General features: G+C 32.5%; 1 protein-coding gene across 2 annotated transcripts in view; it reads left to right on the top strand.

The window, feature by feature from the left end:
• Nucleotides 1–20,464, top strand: part of LOC140447217 (uncharacterized) — a 202,225-nt gene that overhangs the window by 71,437 nt on the left and 110,324 nt on the right. Inside the window, exon 1 of one of the 2 annotated variants that reach the window (XM_072539735.1) lies at nucleotides 14,705–14,761. The exons of the other annotated variant lie outside the window; for it this stretch is intronic. The gene's annotated coding sequence lies outside the window, so the exon portion shown is untranslated. Of the gene's footprint in view, nucleotides 1–14,704; nucleotides 14,762–20,464 lie in introns of those variants that run through there. 2 annotated transcript variants of the gene reach the window in all.

Genomic DNA, 20,464 nt, shown 5'->3' on the forward strand with positions numbered 1-20,464 from the left:
ATCCGGCTAGCGGACCACATGCGACTCTCACTTGATTTTTTTAATGTTCCGCTAGCAAATTACAAGATATTTATATTCATTAGATGCGCTTTGCTACATAGCGTGAATTTGTACCACGCACAGTAAATATAAAGCGGTAGTATACTATGTAAATATGCATCCAAACAAACAATATTTGATTTAAAATGTCGTATATAACGGTGTGTTTTGTTAATTTTTTTGTTTGCTTGGCGGGTATTTTGATAGTATTTTTATAATTTTTTTTGTGGTTCAAGCCGTCTTTTGTCTTTTTTTTTGTAGGATGTCTAAAAAATCTTATTATTGTATATTGAAAAATCTTAAAACCTGGGTTTATAGAGCTGCGCTTGTACTCGTTGTTAGAGCTAAGAAACTATCCACTTTTATTTCTTGTTTCTGTTTTCTTTTTATTATTTTACTTTCTCTCTGGTAAATTTACTTATTTATTTTCTCTTCGGGATTTATTTTTATTTTATTCCATTATTTGTTGCTTAGGTCTTTTGCGCTTTCATCTGTGGAAAGCGTCGTATTACATGATCTCTCGCATTATGGGACTTGGGTGATTTTCCAGTTCCGCGAATTTTTCCGAATTCTTTGAATAAAAATCGTTCCGCGATGTAGTTGACTGCTTCTCTTAGGCTACTGTTGTGTGCCGCTTGTATCCACTTCTTTGTGGTGTTACAGATGTGTCTCCATGCGAGACTCGCATGTTAGTATTGCTAGAATTATACTATTCATTAGCTTTATCTTTGTTTTGGTCCTCAGTTTACTTTTTCTACTTGCGAGTCTTCTTATTGATGCTTTTGCTATGATGGCTTTTTGGATTGTGGCGCCTACGTACTTTTGAAATTTTATCCTATGTCCGTGGTGACTCCTAGGCATTTTGCTTCGCTTTTTTACTCGATGGGGTTGTTTTGCAATGTCAGTTTTTTCTCTGGCTGTTGATGTATCTTTTTAAAAAATACCGCTTGCGTTTTGTCGGAGTTTAAGGCGATTTTCTATTTTATACTCCACTCTTGTCATCTAACGCTGTTTGCAGGTTGTTTACTGTTAGTCTACATTTAGGTGTTTGGCCGCTATCGCCGTGTCATCAGCATAAAGGCTTAGTATAGTTCCTGGTGTTCTTGGAACGTCGGTGGTGTATATTGTGTACAGTAGTGGTGACAGGACCGCTCCCTGTGGTACTCCAGCAATCGGGGATCCGCGCTCGGACAGGACTTGTCCTATACGAACTCTAAAGCTCTGATTGCCCAAGTACGAAGAGATTAGTCTCGTCATTGCCCCACTGTATCCATATCTACTCATTTTTAAGATTAGTCCTTTATGCCAGGCTCTATCGAAAGCTTTGCTTATTTCTATGAAGGTTGCTCCTGTGTTCTGTCTATCGTTAAATCCAGCTGCTATATAATCTGTTAATATGAGTACTTGTAGCTTGCTTGAGTCTTCTTCTTCTTCTGGTTCCTATCCGTTTCGGATGTTGGAAATCATATTGGCAATTATGACCTTGCTCGCTGCGGCTCGAAACAGCTCCGTTGAGGTTTTCTTAAACCATGTTCTTAAATTCCGCAGCCATGATATTCTCCTTCTACCGGGTCCTCGCTTACCTTTGACTTTACCTTGCAATATAGACTGCAGCAGGGAGTAACGGTGCTGATTTCTCATAACGTGTCCCAGATATTGCAATTTTATGCGTTTGATCGTAAACACAATCTCTGGTTCCTTCATCATTCTTTCTAGAACTTTCTTGTTCGTGATCCTTGCTGTCCATGATATTCTCAGCATTCTTCTATAAAGCCACATCTCAAATGCTTCAAGTTTTTTAATAGTGGTGTCTGTAAGCGTCCATGCCTCCGCCCCGTACAACAACACAGAGAAAACATAGCATCTCAAATGTCTCATTTTTGTATCCAGGGATATGTTGTGACTTTTGAATATGGCGCTCATTTTGTTAAAGACCGTTCTTGCCTTTCCCATGCGGCACTTTATTTCCTGTACATTGCTCCACTGTTCGTTTAGTTGTTGCTTGAGTACTCTGATCTAAATTCAAACTGCGCCTCTGGGATTATTTCTATCCAATTTGTTCGACTTGAAGTCTGCTGAGGGTGATTCTCTCCTGCTGGAAGTAAGCTTATTGGCCTGTAGTTTTGCGGTAATGTCTGATTTTTCCTACTGGTTTTGGGATCATGATGACATGATCCTTTTTCCATCGATTTTGAAATTGCCCAAATCTTAGCATATTGGTTTTTAACTTTCACGTCGCCAGTCGAATTTTGATTTAAAGTGATTTAAAATGTTTTTTTTTTTCCAATGAATACTGCATCCGCTGCCTTTCTAAGATCCAAAAGGGATTAGAAGTTTTTAGTTCAGTCGTAATTACCATCGAAGTTTTCTTGAGACTAGGGTTTTCGCTGGGCTTCTTTATCGCTGCACAAACGCCTTTCTGTACCACCCTGCCATCTACAGTCTGATTCGCAACCATTTTCAATAATCAGATTCTTGTTTGTGTTTGGTAAGGCGGCAGTCACTGTTATTTAATACAATTTTGGTGTGTCCCGTTTATTTTATTTTAACGGTATAATACTTATACCACACATATTTGGAAGGTATTTCTCTATTCGCCAACTGAGGAGATGCCCGATGGGGAACAAGCAACATCACACATCATTGTACTTATTTCATTGCATTGGTCGTTCGTAAAAATCTCTGCTAGTCGATTTCGTAAAAATATGTTTTTTACAGGAGAGGATTTTAGCCAAATGCATCTTCATTCCGCATTCATCCTTTGAAACGACGCTGGCGTTCGTTTACTGAGTTACTCGATCAATTTTAATTTTATGATCTATACAAAAGACTAACCAATTAAAAAAAAATTGTTTTTAATTTTTTTTTTTATTTTAAAAACGTGAGATGGATGTTAAGTAAATAAAAATAGATGTTTTAAATATGTCCGTTTGAGTTTTAACTTTCCAGTTGCCTATCAATATTTGATAGATGGAAGATCACTTTCTTCTTTAAATAAAGACTTTTACCCAAACAATTTGGTCAGTTAAATGCTAAATCATGTCACGATTTATTTCGAATTTAAATAAATTACGAAGGTAGCCCGTTCAAATTTATGTTCTCGATTATGACAGACGAATCTAGGAAGATTTAGAGATCCACTTGTGTAATCATTAGAATTTTCTATGTGGTCTTACGTGATTTCTTCATCAAACATTAAGTATAAATCAAATATTTTGATTTCCTGAAGTGTCACTGCTGCGGGTATTAAAAAAATAAAACAAATCTGACCACATCTTGAGAATCATTAAAAACTAGTTTTATTTTTGTTGTGGGCGTGTTTATTTAGATATTTTGGGTTAAGTATTGGTTCATTTGGATTCTAATTACGATAAATGCAATCGTGTAATTTACTTTTGTAAAATTTTTATCATCCGCGTTTATAATCTGGTCAATTTAGACATAAAAATATTATATATTATACATTTTAAAATGTATAATGCCGAGCACATGTAAAATATTTTACACAAATAGTAGAAGGCGAACATTTTTTGGGAAAAGTTCGCTTTAGGTATTCTTTTTTATAATAATTAAGGTCAATACACGTTTTCATTTAAACAAATTAATCGTGAACTCATTTATAACAGTACAAAATAGACATCCCTAAATGAGATTTTTGTATTCTTCGACCGCTTTATCTGGCGTCCTAAATCGTTATCTGTGTAGTTTGTTTTTAATTCTCGGACACACCAAGAAATCATATGGTGGCAAGCTAGGAGCTTATGCAGGATTGTCCACCAAATTAATGTTTTTCGTCGTCAAATCCTCGGATGTTATACAAGCGTAAGGGCTGGCATATTCTTGATGCAAAAAGATTCGATGAAAAATGGTATATATAGTTGTCTCCCTAGTTTTGTATTTACAAATATATTGTCCTTCTTTGGTCGTATCACTGGTGATACTAATAAATTAAGGAAAAACTTGGGGTAAAGGTAATTATCCAAAATTAGTAAAACGAGCCACAATTTTATAGTTTACATATATATTTACTAATAATTTAAGAGCATTAGTTAGTGCTGATGAATTTATCCTATATAAGGACCACTTCATTTCATAATATTTTTTTAATAACGACAAAAATACCCTATAAACAATACCTAGAGAGATAAGGAAAATTTAAACTGGACCCTCATTAGTATTTGAACAGCCGGTTTAATTCTGATCAAAAAAACTAATAAAATGAAATTGGTCAACAATAATTTTACCCACAACTTCACTAAACACACTTCTTTAGGAACTGTATAGTAATATTTATCTTCAGCATTGAAGGTAAGAAAATTAATGATTGAGTTTTTTCTTTTGGGTCACTAGTAAGTCTGATTAATTAGATTTTCTTCCTCTAGAATCGTTAATAACAGTGAATAGGTACATTTACCTTTAATCTATAAATACTGTTGATTTATTTCTTTAAGCTTGCAAATATATTGACACAAATGGATATCATGTCGAAATGTCGAAACGTCGATGTCGAAATAAAAAGATTTACACAGATACTTATAACCATCTAAGACGTGCCCTATAATCCCGAATCTAATAATTAAACAAGAACTACAAAGATGGTATCGATCCTGCTTCCAAAATAACTTTTTTACAAGTTTGAAAGCGAATACAGTTTTGTTTTAAGTTTTAGAAAGCAATCGTTCACTACAACTTTGGAACGTATATCAATTCCTGATTCTTCTCTTCTCATTGCGCCGTCTCCTTTCGAAGGTTGGCGATCCAAATGGCACTTGTAGTTGTGGAAACTGCTGCGCGAAAGATCTCTGCGGATGAGCGGTCGAACCATCTCCTCAGGTCTTTCAGCCACGAGGTTTGGCGTCTTCCTACTGATCTTTTGCCCTGTACTTTTCCTTCCAGTATAACTTGAAGTAATTCATATCTTTCGCCTCTCAACACATGACCCAAGCATTGCATTTTTCTCATTTTGATTATTCTTAGTAATTCTTTTTGTTTACACATGCGACGAAGTACCTCAACATTACAAAATCTTTGTATTCGTGGAATCCTCAATATTCGTCTGTATATATACATTTCAAAGGCATCTATTTTTTTTTTCTATTTCAGAGTCCATTGTCCAACTTTCACAGCCATACAGTAAGATAGAGAAAACGTAACAATTCCTGATTATTCTAACATAATTCATGCAAATGGCTTTTAACGGCTATATCTTTCCATAGACGGATTCAGTTGCTTTAAATAAAATACCATTGGTCATCAAGAATCAGAATGCATTGATATTAAAAACCAAACCTCTTCAATTACTTTATTAGATTTAACCAAACCACATTAGCGTTATCTAAACTTCATGAACCCGATAATAAAATGAATCAATGTATAAAAATCGACTCCATCCTTACCACACTTTAAGATAATCCAAATTCTTTTTACTTTTTTTTTTTCAGAACAATATCACCAGCTGTAGACAACATCGAAAATACTAACTTTCTTAAAAAGAATAACTTCCTTAAGTAATGTAGACAATTTAAACCCACTAAACATGTATATCACATCGTCTTCTGAAATTATTGACGACAATTCAAAAACATCTTTAATATTCCTAAACAATCTAAATCCAAAAAAGCTCAAAACTTCTTGCAAAACCTCGCAGGAAGATCTCATTTAATTTTTAGAAACCAAGACAAAATCGAAAATAGATCATATCCATGTGTAGTCAATTATAATAAAATGTATTATATAATAATGTTTATATTTTGAAAACGATTTCTGTAATGGAAATTGAAACGTAAATAAACTTACTTTAACCTTTAATTGTGGCTTATTCCCAATAAAATATGTGATTAAACAAGTTAAAAAAATTACTTCACTGAACCAACTGAAGTGAGATCCTAAATTTTGTAAATAATTATACGCAAAATTCAAGATTTAAAAATGATCTTTCCAGGTTAAAAAAAAATATACCCCAACTCTTCTTCAGCTGATGAAACAGACAGATCATTATCACAAATTGAAGGATTATCAATCCATGACCAATTCGTTTATAGTGCAGTGGAACATAAATGGGTTTCATGTCTAATATGAGCAATTATACAGCGCTAACCTCCTTCTTCTTCTTCTTAGCTTTCTGTCGTCCATGTTTGGATATAGGCCTCTCCCAACTCCTTCCATCGGTCTTTATCCTGAGCAACATATTTCCAATTTGTTCCGGCTATTCTTTTAATATCATCAATTCATCTCATCTGTGGTCTTCCTCTTGGTCGTTTACTTTCGTAAGGTCTCCACTGTTGTATTGTAGTGTTCCAACGTTGGTCTTTTTGTCTAGCAGTGTGGTCCGCGTTAAGCGGTAAGGTAAGCTCCATTTAAGTTTGGCAATTTTTGTTGCTATGTCCTCGACTTTTGTTTTGGATCTTACCCAGTCGTTCCTCTTTTTATCTGATAGACTTATACCTAACATTGCTCTTTTCATTGTTCTTTCTGTTGTGGCTAGTTTATTCATGTTTGCCTTGGTTAGGGTTCAGGCTTGACATCCATATTTCATGATAGGAAGGATGCATTGGTTGAACACTTTGCTTCTCAAGTATTGGGGTATTTTCCGGTTCTTAAGTATTAAACTAAGTTTTCCAAATCCTGCTCATGCTAGTTTTGCTCTTCTAGTAATTTCCGCACTTTGGTTCTCTTTGTCAAGTCTCAGGATTTGGCCTAGGTAGATATATTTCTGGATTTGTTCTATCTCACTGCCATTTATAGTTATCCGTCTGGGGTCATCTGTGTTTGTCATTATTTTTGTTTTTTTCATATTCATTTTTAGGCCGACGTATTTGTAGCTGGCTGCTAGTCCCCATCATAACATTCCCCCTGCGCTAACCTATAAATTCTTATAATAAAAGAAGAATTTTTGTCACCCTACGTAAACTGTTCTCTCATAATAATATTCCGATTGTCTGACAGGAATACGAAGAAAAAAGAAGAAAATATATTCATAATATCGGAGCTAAAGAAATCGGAGGCCCGCAACAACAAAATCAACATAGTAAACCATATGCCAACCAAGGCATTGACAAACCATACATAGAAACTTTAGCAAATATATACAGACAAGCAAAAGCTAAAAAAATAACAGCCTGGTACGCTAGCAGCGGCATCCATACGAAGTAACAAGAAGTCGGGAGACCTCTATCATCTAAGTGTTCCTGATGAGGAGTTGAGTAACTCGAAACACGTGTAAAACAATGGTGGAATTCGAAGTGAAATGAAGTGCAATATTTTACTTTTCAATCTTAATCTTTTTACTTTACTACCTCATTCAATGTTAATAAATCAAATCCCTTATCTACGTTACTCAACTAATAACCCTGTATAGTTGATGTGGATTGTATGTTTTAAATAAAAAACACAACATTAAAAAAACTGGAAAAATTTATAATAAGTACACATATGATTAAATATACACAAAAATGTATTCAGAGGTGTAACAGTTAGTAATCAAAAATGAAAATTAGTCTGATAGTTTGTTTCACAGCGTGTGTTAACGTAATTCACTATTTGTACTAAATGCATAAATTAGATAGCCAACCGTTTTGTTTAGCTATTTAGTGAAACCGCCTTCAAACACTTTACAAATAATTTAAATTTAACATTAACTTCAACGCAAATTACACATTTCACTTAAAATATAAGCAAGTTTAAAACAATTATTTCCTTTTCCGGGAATGCATTCATTTGTCTTAGAGTGATTTATTTAATAATTATTACTTAAAAATTTAACTACGCAACTGAATGATTATTAAATAGAAAAATTTAAATTTTACTGGAAGAAATACTGAACTTAATTTGGCATTGAGAAGAAGTAAAAAATTTCTGTCAAGTACCTATCGGTATAAAAGGGTAGAAATAAAATAGTTCTTATAAAATGTGATGAGAATTTTTGCGAAAATTGCGACATTATAAAAAAAAAATTAATAATATGGCTATCAGTAACGTGGCCAGACGGGTATCCAGGGACTCCGGACGCAACAAAAATATTAAATTGGACCCTTTTTTTTTAATTTAACACACGTTTTGATTTTTCTAAAGATTATTGTGAAAATGCAAATTAAATAATATTGTTTCTATTCACAAAACCTTTTATTAGAAAGCAATGCCTCTTAAACTATTGTAAATAGTGTTCATAATAATGACCAGTTTCTTACGATTTTTTTTATTTAAAAATTACAGTCGCATTCTAATTTGTACATTACATGTTTCACATATAGGTGGATCACTTTTGGACAATAAATCTTCTTCTTCTTCTAATGGCGCTATAACCCTTTGTGAGTCTTGGCCTGCTTAACAATGTTCTTCCATTCTGCCTGATGTTCATGGTTTTAAGATCCCTCTCTACGTCGTCTATCCATCTTTTACGGGGCCTTCCTCTTGTTCTGTTTTCTTGGGGCTTCCATCTCTGGACTACTTTTACAGCTCGATTATCTGGTATTCTTTCTAGGTGGCCAAGCCAGTTTAGTCTTTGTGACTTGACAAATCTGACAATATCTGCGCTCTGCATTAGTTCATCCAGCTCGTGATTCATTTTAATTCTCCACGAACCATTGCTGCATTGGGTTGGTCCAAATATCTTCCTTAGTATTTTGCGATCAAATATTCTCAGTTGATTTTTATCAGTGGTTGAGAGGGTCCACGTTTCACATCCATATGTGACCACTGGTCTAATTACTGTTTTGTAGATTCTTAGCTTAAACTCACGATTTAGTAACTTACTCTTCATTAAGTCTTTGTAGGCATAAAAGTACTTATTACCGCTAAGAATCCGTGCTTGTATTTCTTAACTGATATTGTTGTTGTCATTTATTATTAAACCTAGGTATGGAAAAGTGGAGCCATATTTGTAGGTATGGTTGTCTATCTTCAGATTCCCATGTACATTCGATTTTGTGCACTCCATATATTTTGTTTTGCTTTCATTTATATATAGGCCAAACGGACAATATTATTTGGACAATAAATATGAATGAGTAAGTCTCGTGTGTCCAATTCGTAACCTCGTTATCACCAATTATTGTCTTCTGTTCCTGACTGAGAGTTCCCAAGCTGTCACGTCATTTTTAATTTGTTTCAATGATCTTTGCGAAAATTGCCATTCGTTTTTCCACTTGCACAAGACTCGTTTGTAAAAGCTTTTATATCACTTACGGTATTTCGATACTCGGCTTTTTCTATATCGGCACATTTAGCAATTTCACTCGCGCACTGGTCCGCACTTTCGTTACCTGCAATGCCAATGTGGGATGGAATCCATACAAATCTGATACTAATAGAATTTTCTTGAGCCTGTATAAGTTCTAGTTTTATCAGTTTCTCAAGGGGACCTTTGGGTCTGTTTAAGGGTTTGAAGGGCACTTAGTGAGTCACTTAAGATAACAGAGTTAGGAATGTTGGATGGCTCCTCATCTGCACAATATTAATACTATACAAGGGCTTCAAGATCTTCCTAAACAAGAGTTGACATATTACCTCAAAACGTAATTGATAATTTAATTTTAAGCAAGGAAGTGTCAAGCTGTAATTAATGCTGCTTAATGGAACACAGATAGTATGTTAGATTTTTATGATCTATGTTGTCACTTTTTAAAATCCTATCAAAATTGATGTATATATATATATATATATATATATATATATATATATATATATATATATATATATATATATGAGAAAAAGCTTTGTGTACCTTAAACATTTTTGATATGTTTATCTATACTTCTATACTTGGAAAATCTCTTTATTGTACAGACTTGTCACTAATATCACTTTATGCATGCTAGTTATTCTTTAAATAAAAAAAAACCTTTTGTACAACATTGTTATCAAGATCTCCGAATTAAGAAAATAATCATAAAACATGAAACCGCCTGCCTAAATAATCCAAATTTAGTATGTATCATCAAGCGCCATCGTATCTATTTACATTTCCAGCATTTTAAATTCCTATTCCGGCTATCAAAAAAATATTATGCGGTCACTTTCTCCAATGCTAATGTCATCGTCAACGGAAGGTTCGTCGTTTATTTCTTCTTCTTTCCTCAAGTGCGACGGCCTACGACGCAACAAGCAAGGACGTTCCGCAAGTTTTGTTTTAGATCCGGTCAAACAATAATTTGCAGTTGCGCAGTGGTGGAGGGTTTTCATTTTTCACTTTGTGTGGCTGTTGTTGATAAACTAAACTTATCACAATGATGATTTGATTTGAAATTATGTATTTGGGCCATTTCAGATATTAATTTCTTTAAAATCACAAATTGTAAAATAATATTCTTCATTACAACAATGTAAAGTTTTATTATGTTATACCGGGTATTTAAAAAGTTATAACCAACATTACCTGAAAATCGTATTGAGTTTAACTCTCTGTATAATTAAAAAGGAGTATAGGAACATTGATCTATTGCAACCATAGTTTTTTAATAATTGTTAAAAATTATAAAACATATTTGTTTTTATAATATTCGTTAAATCAAATACAGGGTAAGTCAAAATGCAAGTACATTATTTTCTTGGCAATTTTAAATAGAACACCCTGTCTTTTATATCACAGTCAAAAAGTAGTAATATCGTACTTCAAATTTTATAAAGTACTCCCTATACCTAAAGTTATCAGTTTTCTAGATATTTTTATTTTTCTATCAAAGTATTAATTTGGTAGATATTTTAACATTTACCAATAATTATTGTGACTTGTCCATAATTGATTTGTCAGAAACTGACAGTATTATTGTTTATTAATTCAGTATTGGGGTACACCGTAAATTAGCAACAATTATTATTTAGTAATTTAGTAATTAATTCAATTTAAATTAGCAATAATGAATTTTACTACCGATGAAATGGTAGATATGATCTGGATATTGGGGGAATGCAATAAAAATGTATTACTTTCAGCTAGAATTTATCAAGAACGGTTTTCAGATAGGCGGCAACCTAGACAAGATACATTTGAAAAATTAAAAGATCGATTTAACCGCACTGCTTCAGTGAATTATGAAAAACATGAACGAACAAAAACTAGGGTGACAGAGGGAAACGAAATGAGTGTGTTGATGGCAGTTAGAGAAAACCCACACACAAGTATAAGGAGTATTTCCAATTCTTACTCTATTCAAAACATTATATCTAAAAGCAAGGTGCACTCTTATCATATTCAAAAGCACCAAAAATTAAATAATGATGATTTTCAGAAACGAATAGTATATTGTGAATGGGTCTTAGAAAAAATTAGTGAGCAGAGAGATTTTTTTTATTATGTCCTATTTGGTGATGAAGCTACATTCCATCGAAACGGTTTTGTTAATAGGCATAACTTTCACTACTATTCAACAAGTAATCCATACCACATAATAACATATAGTCAAACAAGATGGTCTCTAAATGTGTGGGGAGGTATCATCGGTAACCATATAGTAGGACCATATTTTTTTTAAGATAACTTAAATGGTGAGATTGATTTAGATTTTATCGTAAATCAGTTACCGATATTATTAGAAAAGGTTCCACTTATTATACGTGAACAAATGTGGTTTCTACATGACGGTGCTCCTGCGCACCACAACGAATTAGTACGTGGTGAACTTAATGATCAGTTTCGTGAAAGATGTATCGGAAGGGATGGACCCGTAAGGTGGCCCCCAAGGTCACCAGAATTCATTAAAATGGACTCATTTTTTTTAAATTACTGTAAGAACAAAGTATATAAAATACCTCCAACAACAAGGGATGATATAAAAAATAGAATCCGAATTGTCTTTCAAAATATTTCTTTACAAATGCTTAGTAATGTCAGCAACTCTTTCACTGACCGCTTTCAAGTATGCATATATGTTTTGGGAGGTCATTTCGAACACCTTACTTAAGTAAGATACGTTAAAATTACTGTTGTTTTTTATTTTTCTGTGTTGTTATTTTTTTTTAATTTTCCGTCGGTTATTTTTTATAAATTTTATTTAAAATAAATTGTTTTCTTTTATGTGTCGTTATTTCGTTACTGAATTAATAAAAAATAATATCAAACTGTCAGTTTCTGACAAATCAATCATGGCCAACTCACAATTATTATTGGTAAACGTTAAAATATCTACCAAATTAATACTTTGATGGAAAAATAAAAATATCTAGAAAACTGATAACTTTAGGTATAGGGAGTACTTTATAAAATTTGAAGTATGTTATTAGTACTTTTCGATAGTGATATAAAATATAGGGTGTTCTATTTAAAATTACCAAGAAAATAATGTACTTGCATTTTGACTTACCCTATATTTGATTTAACGAATATTATGTAAACGAATATGTTTTATAATTTTTAACAATTAATAAAAAACTATGGTTTCAATAGTTCCTATACTCCTTTTTAATTATACAGTGAGTTAAACTTGATACCATTTTCAGGTAATATTGGTTATAACTTTTTAAATACCCGGTATAACATAATAAAACTTTACATTGTTGTGATGTGGAAGTGAAGCTGATTTCAAATTTAAAATAACATACAGGGTGTTGCGTTTAAAAAAACATAAGTTTGGTCTGCCACCATCTTGGAGTTTAAAGCTGCCTACAATTTTTGTCAATAACTTTTATTTGTAATTTTTACTTTAACAGATCTACTGAGCTTCCTCACAGTAATCAATCACCCTGTATATATATATATATATATATATATATATATATATATATATATATATATATATATATATCAAAAAAAGGAGTGCGACCGTTAATCCAATATAAATTAAGGATCACCCGAAGAGTGATGGGTTTTTCGGTCAAAAGGTGGAGAAAATCAAAGAAGTTGGCTACTTCATCTATTATGATATGTCTAATATCTTAAGCTTCTTTACATATTATACCATTGACATGTCTTTTTGAGGTAACACTTTTATATTGACTTTTCTATGGATGTTTGGTTTTTCATATTGTTCTTTTTAGATGAACTGATGATGCTTTTTAATTAGAGAGCAAAACGTCTTCAAATAAATAGATGAAGTAGCCAACTTCTTTGGCTTTTTTCTTCACCTTTTGACCGAAAAACCCACCACTCCTCGAGTGATCCTTAATTTATATATACAGTTAAACCTCCCTTAACCGAAACCTTTTTAACCGAAACATCGTTTAACCGAAACGGCTGACAGTTTCAATAATTTTGTTAATAAAAAGTAAATATTTGTCCCAAAACGTAAACAATTCCGTTAATTTCACTCACCAATTGATGTCTATGTGTGTTGGGAAATAACAAAAACCAAGAGCTCTAAAAGATATTTCCGAAAAGGCATTTTAAGGTATAGAAGCCAAAAAAGTTCATGGATGTCGACCACTTTATTTTTAGAATGGTTTGAAAATGAATTCGTCTCAAGTGTAAAATTCTTTTTAAAATCAAAAAACCTTCCCATCAAAGCATTGTTGCTTGTTAACAATGCGCCCTCACCCTTAAAATCTACAAAATGGTGACAATTGTCAGATTTTTGCCACATAATGTCACAAGCTTAACCCAGCCGTTAGACCAGGGAGTCATAGAGACATTCAAGAGACATTATAGAGAAGCGTTCTTAAGACATCTGTTATTACAGGAGACGAATTAGTCCAAAAGTGTTCCCGTTATTCTCAAATCTTTAACAATAAAACATTTTTATTGGTGAGTTGAGTCGTGGGCCAAGATCAAATCTTCAACTTTGGAAAAATGCTGGAACAAACTTTATGATAAGATTTTGATTGACGATCCTGAAGAAGAAAATGGTAAGAAAACGACAGAAGAAATTTAACCTTTCATTCAAAATTTGCCGGGACATGAAGAAATTAACTAAGAAGAGATACGTGACTGGTTAGCAGCTGATGACTCAGAACGTGAATTCATCGACCAGGACATCATTGATATGGTTCTTTATCAAGACAACCTGAGCATATCAGATGACGAAGATGACGACCCAAGAGGCAACAGGCAGCACAAGGCCGTCGGCGAGATTTTCAATGCTTTAGAGGAAAGAATTTTATATTTTTATTACTTTATTTTGGATTTAATTATTAGAAAACATTACGAAATCAACTCATAGTATTTTTTAATACAATAATTTGATCAAGAATATTATAAAAAACAATGTTATTTTTAACCGAAATTCTTGTTATCCGAAACGGCCTCCACCCGAATTATTTCGGTTAACGGAGGTTTTACTGTATATATATATATATATATATATATATATATATATATATATAATATATAATGTGTGTCTAGATACATACTATCGATTTTCTGTTTTAAAATAAACAACTAAGCACTGAACATATAATTGCATTTGATAATGCAATAATTCGTGCATACCTTCTTCGAATGTAATTGAAATTTATATCTTGCCCAACAGGAACAATTTTCATCATTATTAAAGTCAACCTTGTTAAAATACATTCTAATAATATCCATTTTTGTTAATATCCGCAATCGAGGGAGGTGTTGATACGTTTTTTTTTACCAGAAACCTTGAAATTCGAAACCGTATTTCAACACTCCCACAGATACACCAAGACGGTATTTTCGTACTTAATCGTGCCGGTTTAGTAATGCTGTATCATTATTCAATGTTAATGAGGTAACCACGCATATTCTTAATCTAATATTAGTTGCATTTTGTTGCAGGTAACGGAAGTTTATTGGTACCGAAGAGATATTAACAGGATTGAGAGGTTAAAGGTTTGATATGATTTATTTCGAGGCTATTATAAAAAATTATATATTCAATGGATTTGTTTTAATTGAAAAGGAAACTGGTAGTGATAGTTATGTAAAAATATGGAAAAATGATATATGTGTAAATATATTATCTATAGAAAGGCAGTAAGCAAACGATACAATAATTATTGAAAGTACATGTTGGTCTGTTTTTAAATTATTAGATTTCAGAAAGAATTGCGTATGAATAATACATTAAGTATATATATACTAGTGATTTTGCCCGTCACCATGCAATAAATAGAATTTACAATCACTATACTTAATTTTTTTTGTATTCCTCCCATTTAAGACTAGGAAGACAACAGAATAATATTTTAATCTATTGTACAACTTTTATAGCAAATTTATTTGTTGGAAAAGCTCGAGTTTTGTATTATATCTTTTACCGATCACCAAATTCGCAGTAAATTTCTTAGGATCAACAAAATTTTTAAAAGAATTAAAAATTTAATTTTTAAAATAATAAACTGCTTGCATGAAAGGGTCAGTCTTTTCACCTCCAGATCAATATTGTCTGGAGTATTGTCTATCTATAATGTATAATCTCTTTTGATTATACAATGTGTGGGTACAGGAATAAATTAAATTATGTAAAGAAAAATTTAATGAAGAGTAAAAAATAATATCTGTTTAATGATTTTTCTCAGGTTTTTCCATAACACTAAAATATTATATAATGTTAGCTCAAACATCTTCAAATTCAAAAAGTTCAGTAATGTCTTCATTTAGCAATTTATCTTCAATACTGTCTTAATTTTGATCTCTCCCTAGGTTATACTAGTAGAATGTTGCTCTAGATCAGAACAGTTGACTCTTTTCAACCCTACAGCCACTGCCACTGGCTTTTATATCCAAATTTGATCTCCCATTTCTTTTATCCCATTTCTATTATCTCCATTTAAACTTCTTATCAAGAATACAAAAACTAAAATGTTCACTTCTGCATCAAATATTATATTCTTGCACTAACTGTATAAACATTAAACATCATACTGATCATACTCTCCGATTTCATTAAATCTTTTGATATCCATGTCTCTAACCTACACTAAACACCAATATTTAGGTTATATTTTTAATTTCGCGATAACCTATACCTATAACATAATAACGAACTACAACAAACACAATTTATTTTCCAAATAACTTTATATTCAGTACTTTATTCGGCAAATAAATATTTTATATTGTATCTATCTATCCATCTAATTAGCCTTCTTCGGTCCATTTTTGGACATAGGCCTCCCCAATCCTTTTCGATTCTTCTCTGTCTGTGGCTACAGTCATCTAGCACGTGCTTCTTGAGATCATCTGCCCATCTCATTTGGGGCCTTCCTATGCTTCGTGTATATTCCCACGGTCTCCAACTTATAATAATTTTGTTTCATCGGTCTTCTTTTTGTCTTATATTGTGTCCGGCAAATCTCCATTTCAATTTTGCAACTTCTTGTCTAACATCCCTCACTTTTGTTTTCTCTCTTATGTTTGCTTTTGTAAATTGTAAATGCATTGATTGTATACTTTGGTCTTAAGATTCTGTGGATATCTTTTGGTTTTAAGGATGTAGCTTAATGTGCCAAATACCGCCCATGCCAGTCTAACTCGTTTTTATCTTTGCTGTTTGATTTTCTTTGTTAAGTTTTATAGTTTGACCCAGATATGTATAATCCTCAACTTGTTCTATTTCATCTTGTTTGATCCTCATTGTGATGTCTTCATCTGTATTTGTTATGATTTTGGTATTGCTGTAATTCATATTAAGGCCTCTTTTTCCAGTTTCTACGTCCAGTTCTTTTATCATTTCAAATAATTCTTCTTTTTTATCGGTTATCAATGCGATGTCATCATCGTACCTTGGATGGTTCAAGCGTTGTTGACAAATGTTTATACATTTTTCTTCCCATTCTTATCTTTTAAAAATATCTTCCAGAACCTGATTGAAAAGTTTCGGTGATATTGTCGAAAGCCTTTTCGAAATCTAAGAACGCTATATATACAGGAATGTGGTATTCATTTGCTCGTTCTATAAGTATTTTCATACTTAGTAAATGGTCACTTGTGCTGAATCCCTTTCTAAAACCAGCTTGTTCTTTCGCTTTTGTCTGTTTGTTTCTTTTTTTTGTCAATCTATTGGTTAAAATTCTTATTAGGAGTTTATACATTACATTAGGGAGTGTTATAGGACGGTAGTTTTTATATCTGCTTTATCCCCTTTCTTGTGTAGGATAATAGGTTACGGATTCCTTCCAGTTGTTTGAGATTCTTTTTCTTTTAATATCTTGTTAAAAAGGGAATGTAGAGTATTAATTACCACTTTTTCACCATATTTCAGCATATCTGTAGTTATTTTATCTTTTCCAGGCGATATATTGTATATGTCAGATAATTTTAATTTATTTTATCTGTCAGTTTATCTGTTCAAATTCAAAAACAAATTATGATTGACTCATAGATTGAAATGTCAGTAGTTCAGATTTCTTTGTTCAGATGGCGTTAGGATTTTAAATCTAAACTAACATAAAGCTTTAAATTATTTTGTATTAAATTCTACCTTAAAAATATTAAAATTAATTATTTTAATATGTAATTAATACTGATTGATTGAAAATGAAATTTGATGAATTGATTAGATGATTGAAAATATGATTAAAATGTCAAATGGTCGTAGTTCAGATTTCTTTCCTAGATGCCGTCGTTAGTTTACTATACAAACGGTGTAACCTGTTTTCATAGTACTTTAACTGGAATTAATATTAAACTCACCAGTCTTCCGGCTTGAACCCCGTCGATTATCTTTGCGCCGAGATTTCAACATCCTCTTCGATGTCTTCTTCAGGACTTTCGAGGTCGCAGTCTCCCGAGCCCCCAGACACTACTACACTAATTACTAACCAATGCATTACTTACTACAGTAATAGTACATTAATACATTACTTAGTACAGTGAGTCCGGACCGTTATATTTCCATTCATCGTTGTTATTGGTAATATGACTTAGGGATCAACGACTACACATTCTGACCAAACTCTATTGGTACTATACCATAGGCACAACGGTATTACAACTCGGAATCGTCAAGTGCAGTAGTCGTAGCACAAATTTATCCATATGATGAGTCAGTTGTGGTGCTGCTGTCTGATGATTTGCTGATTAAGCATGATGTAAATAAGCGTCTTTGGCTTTTAGTGTGTATGTATGTGTCTTTGGGTGAAAGTGTGCGCGCGTACCTATTTATATGTAAATTTGATCTTCAATCAACAAATCCACAGTTAATGATATATCTGCAGCTCCTCGGCTTTGTTCTCAGTTGATCTGCAGGTATTTAGTTGGTTATATATGATTTAAACATCTTCTATAGTCCTATATACCCAAGAAGGTTCCGTATTAGAGCCATTGGGATGCGCCATATTGGAGATGAGCTCCCACTCCGTCGGTCTTGTGTAATCTACTGGCCTCAGATTTGTACGGTTTAGGGTATCTCAAATCTTTACAGACATACTTAATAAATTTATTTCTTCATTTTTTGTTTTTCTTTCGATCACAATTACATTTTCTAAAATTTGAAATATTAATATTATGGTTAAAAGATCTAATTATTATGATATAAAAATTTTATTCATCACAGGTATTTATATAAATGGCCGTAATGTCAAAAACTTTTGCTGAATTTCAAAATCTTTATCTTGGTATATAAAACACACATACCTAACATATTTAACAAAATCCTTAAATTAAAGAGAATCATTTGATATCCTCCTTTATATTAAATTTTTGACCTCCTACACCACTTAAGACGATCTTTCTGATACTTAATTATCTTCAAGTTTAATCTGACAGCCTGTCCTTTTCTAGAGAAAAAAGAACATTTATATTAACTGTATTCCATTATCATTCTTAACATTTTAAATCCTGAGGCTGAGCTTTCTCTTGTTTATGGTTGTTTTTATTTTAATGCCATGTGTTAACGGCAAGAAATTACTTTTTTATTTACTACAGAGCAAATGTTTGTCATTTATCAAGGCATCTGTCCCCTTTTTTCGAAAGACAATCAATGAAAAACGTAAAATTGCACTAAGTGTGTCTAATTGAGTTATAAGAACAAAATTAATAGTAATTAATCCAGTAAAATAAGGCAAAAAAGGGGGCAAACCTCGGAATGAAAGATTATAAGCTGAAAATTTGCATACGTCTTTATTTTGATGGTATAAAACTTACCTCAAAAGTCCCTAATAATCACGTGTCCGCGACTTAAGATATTAAAGGTCAAAGGTCACGAAAATGAGTTTTCTGCAAATATCTCGTTTCCCTTACACTTTATGACATTTAAGGTGGTAAGAAAAATTGTAGAATGGAAAATTCTCTTCAATTTTTGTCTCAAGTACTTTATGTACCTTCAACCCTTCTTAAGATAGAGCGCAAAGAGTGGGGGCCGCTTTTTCTCACCACCAGAGAAAAAACCCAGTACCTTCTGCTCGATTACATATACAGGCAAAATATCAACAAAAATAGCCAAACACATAAAAAAAGAAAGGAATAACACCAGCTTTCAGAACAAATAACAATCTAGGCAAATATATTAAAAATAACAAGAGCCAACATAAAAAACACTTACACAGTGGTGTGTACAAACTTTAAATGTGGCGACTGCCCAAAAACTAACATTGGTCAAACAGGTAGAAATTTTAATAAACGAATAGCAGAACATAAAAGGGCTTTCAATAATAGAAAAACAGATTCTACATACGCACTTCACCTTCTAGATCATAATCATTCTTTTAATGACGAATTTAAAATTCTACACATTCAAAATAAAGGCCTTAAGCTATTTTTGTTAGAATCTATGGAAATCAACAAATTACAAAACACAGATATAATTCTGAATAACCAGCTTGAGACAAACAGTTCTCCCCTCCTCAACCTATTTCATTAGAGACTATAAAGTGTAAATCCATGCCAAAAACAGATCACTTGAGAAAGGCAATTAGCCGAAACAGCTGTAGTGATAATAGTGATAAGAATTTAAAATAAATTTTGTGAAAGTTTTGAAAACAAAGTTTTCAGTGTTTTATTGTTATATATTAAAATTTGTGGACAACACTTGAACCATCTAAGGTACGCTGATGACATCGCATTGATAACCGATAAAAAAGAAGAATTATTTGAAATGATGAAAGAACTGGACGTAGAAGCTGGAAAGATAGGTCTTAATATGAATTACAGCAAGACCAAAATCATAACATATACAGATGAAGATGAAGACATCACAATGAGGATCGGACAAGACGAAATAGAACAAGTTCAGGATTATATATATATATATATATATATGGTTTCAGTTGTTTTCCGGGTTTGACTCCGCGTTAAATATTTTTGGTTTTTAGAAAAACCATTGTTTTGACGACGTTTCGGCAAGGTCACACTTGCCATTGTCAAGTCAGATTCTGCTTCGTCTTGATGTTACAGGCGAACTGATTTCTCGGTCGCTGCACGCTGAGTTTAAATATCTTGTTGCGCTTCTTGTCATTGGTCCTGTGCGCAGAGTGGGCGTGGTCTTCTTCGCTATTTTAATTTTTACGTTTTTCTGCAGAATTGTTTTCCACGTATTTGGGAGTCTTTGGGCATCATCTCTGGTGTTTAAATTTTTCGGATGTTTTTCGATCT

Source organism: Diabrotica undecimpunctata, chromosome 8 (genome assembly GCF_040954645.1).
Source record: "Diabrotica undecimpunctata isolate CICGRU chromosome 8, icDiaUnde3, whole genome shotgun sequence".
Lineage (NCBI taxonomy): Eukaryota > Metazoa > Arthropoda > Insecta > Coleoptera > Chrysomelidae > Diabrotica > Diabrotica undecimpunctata.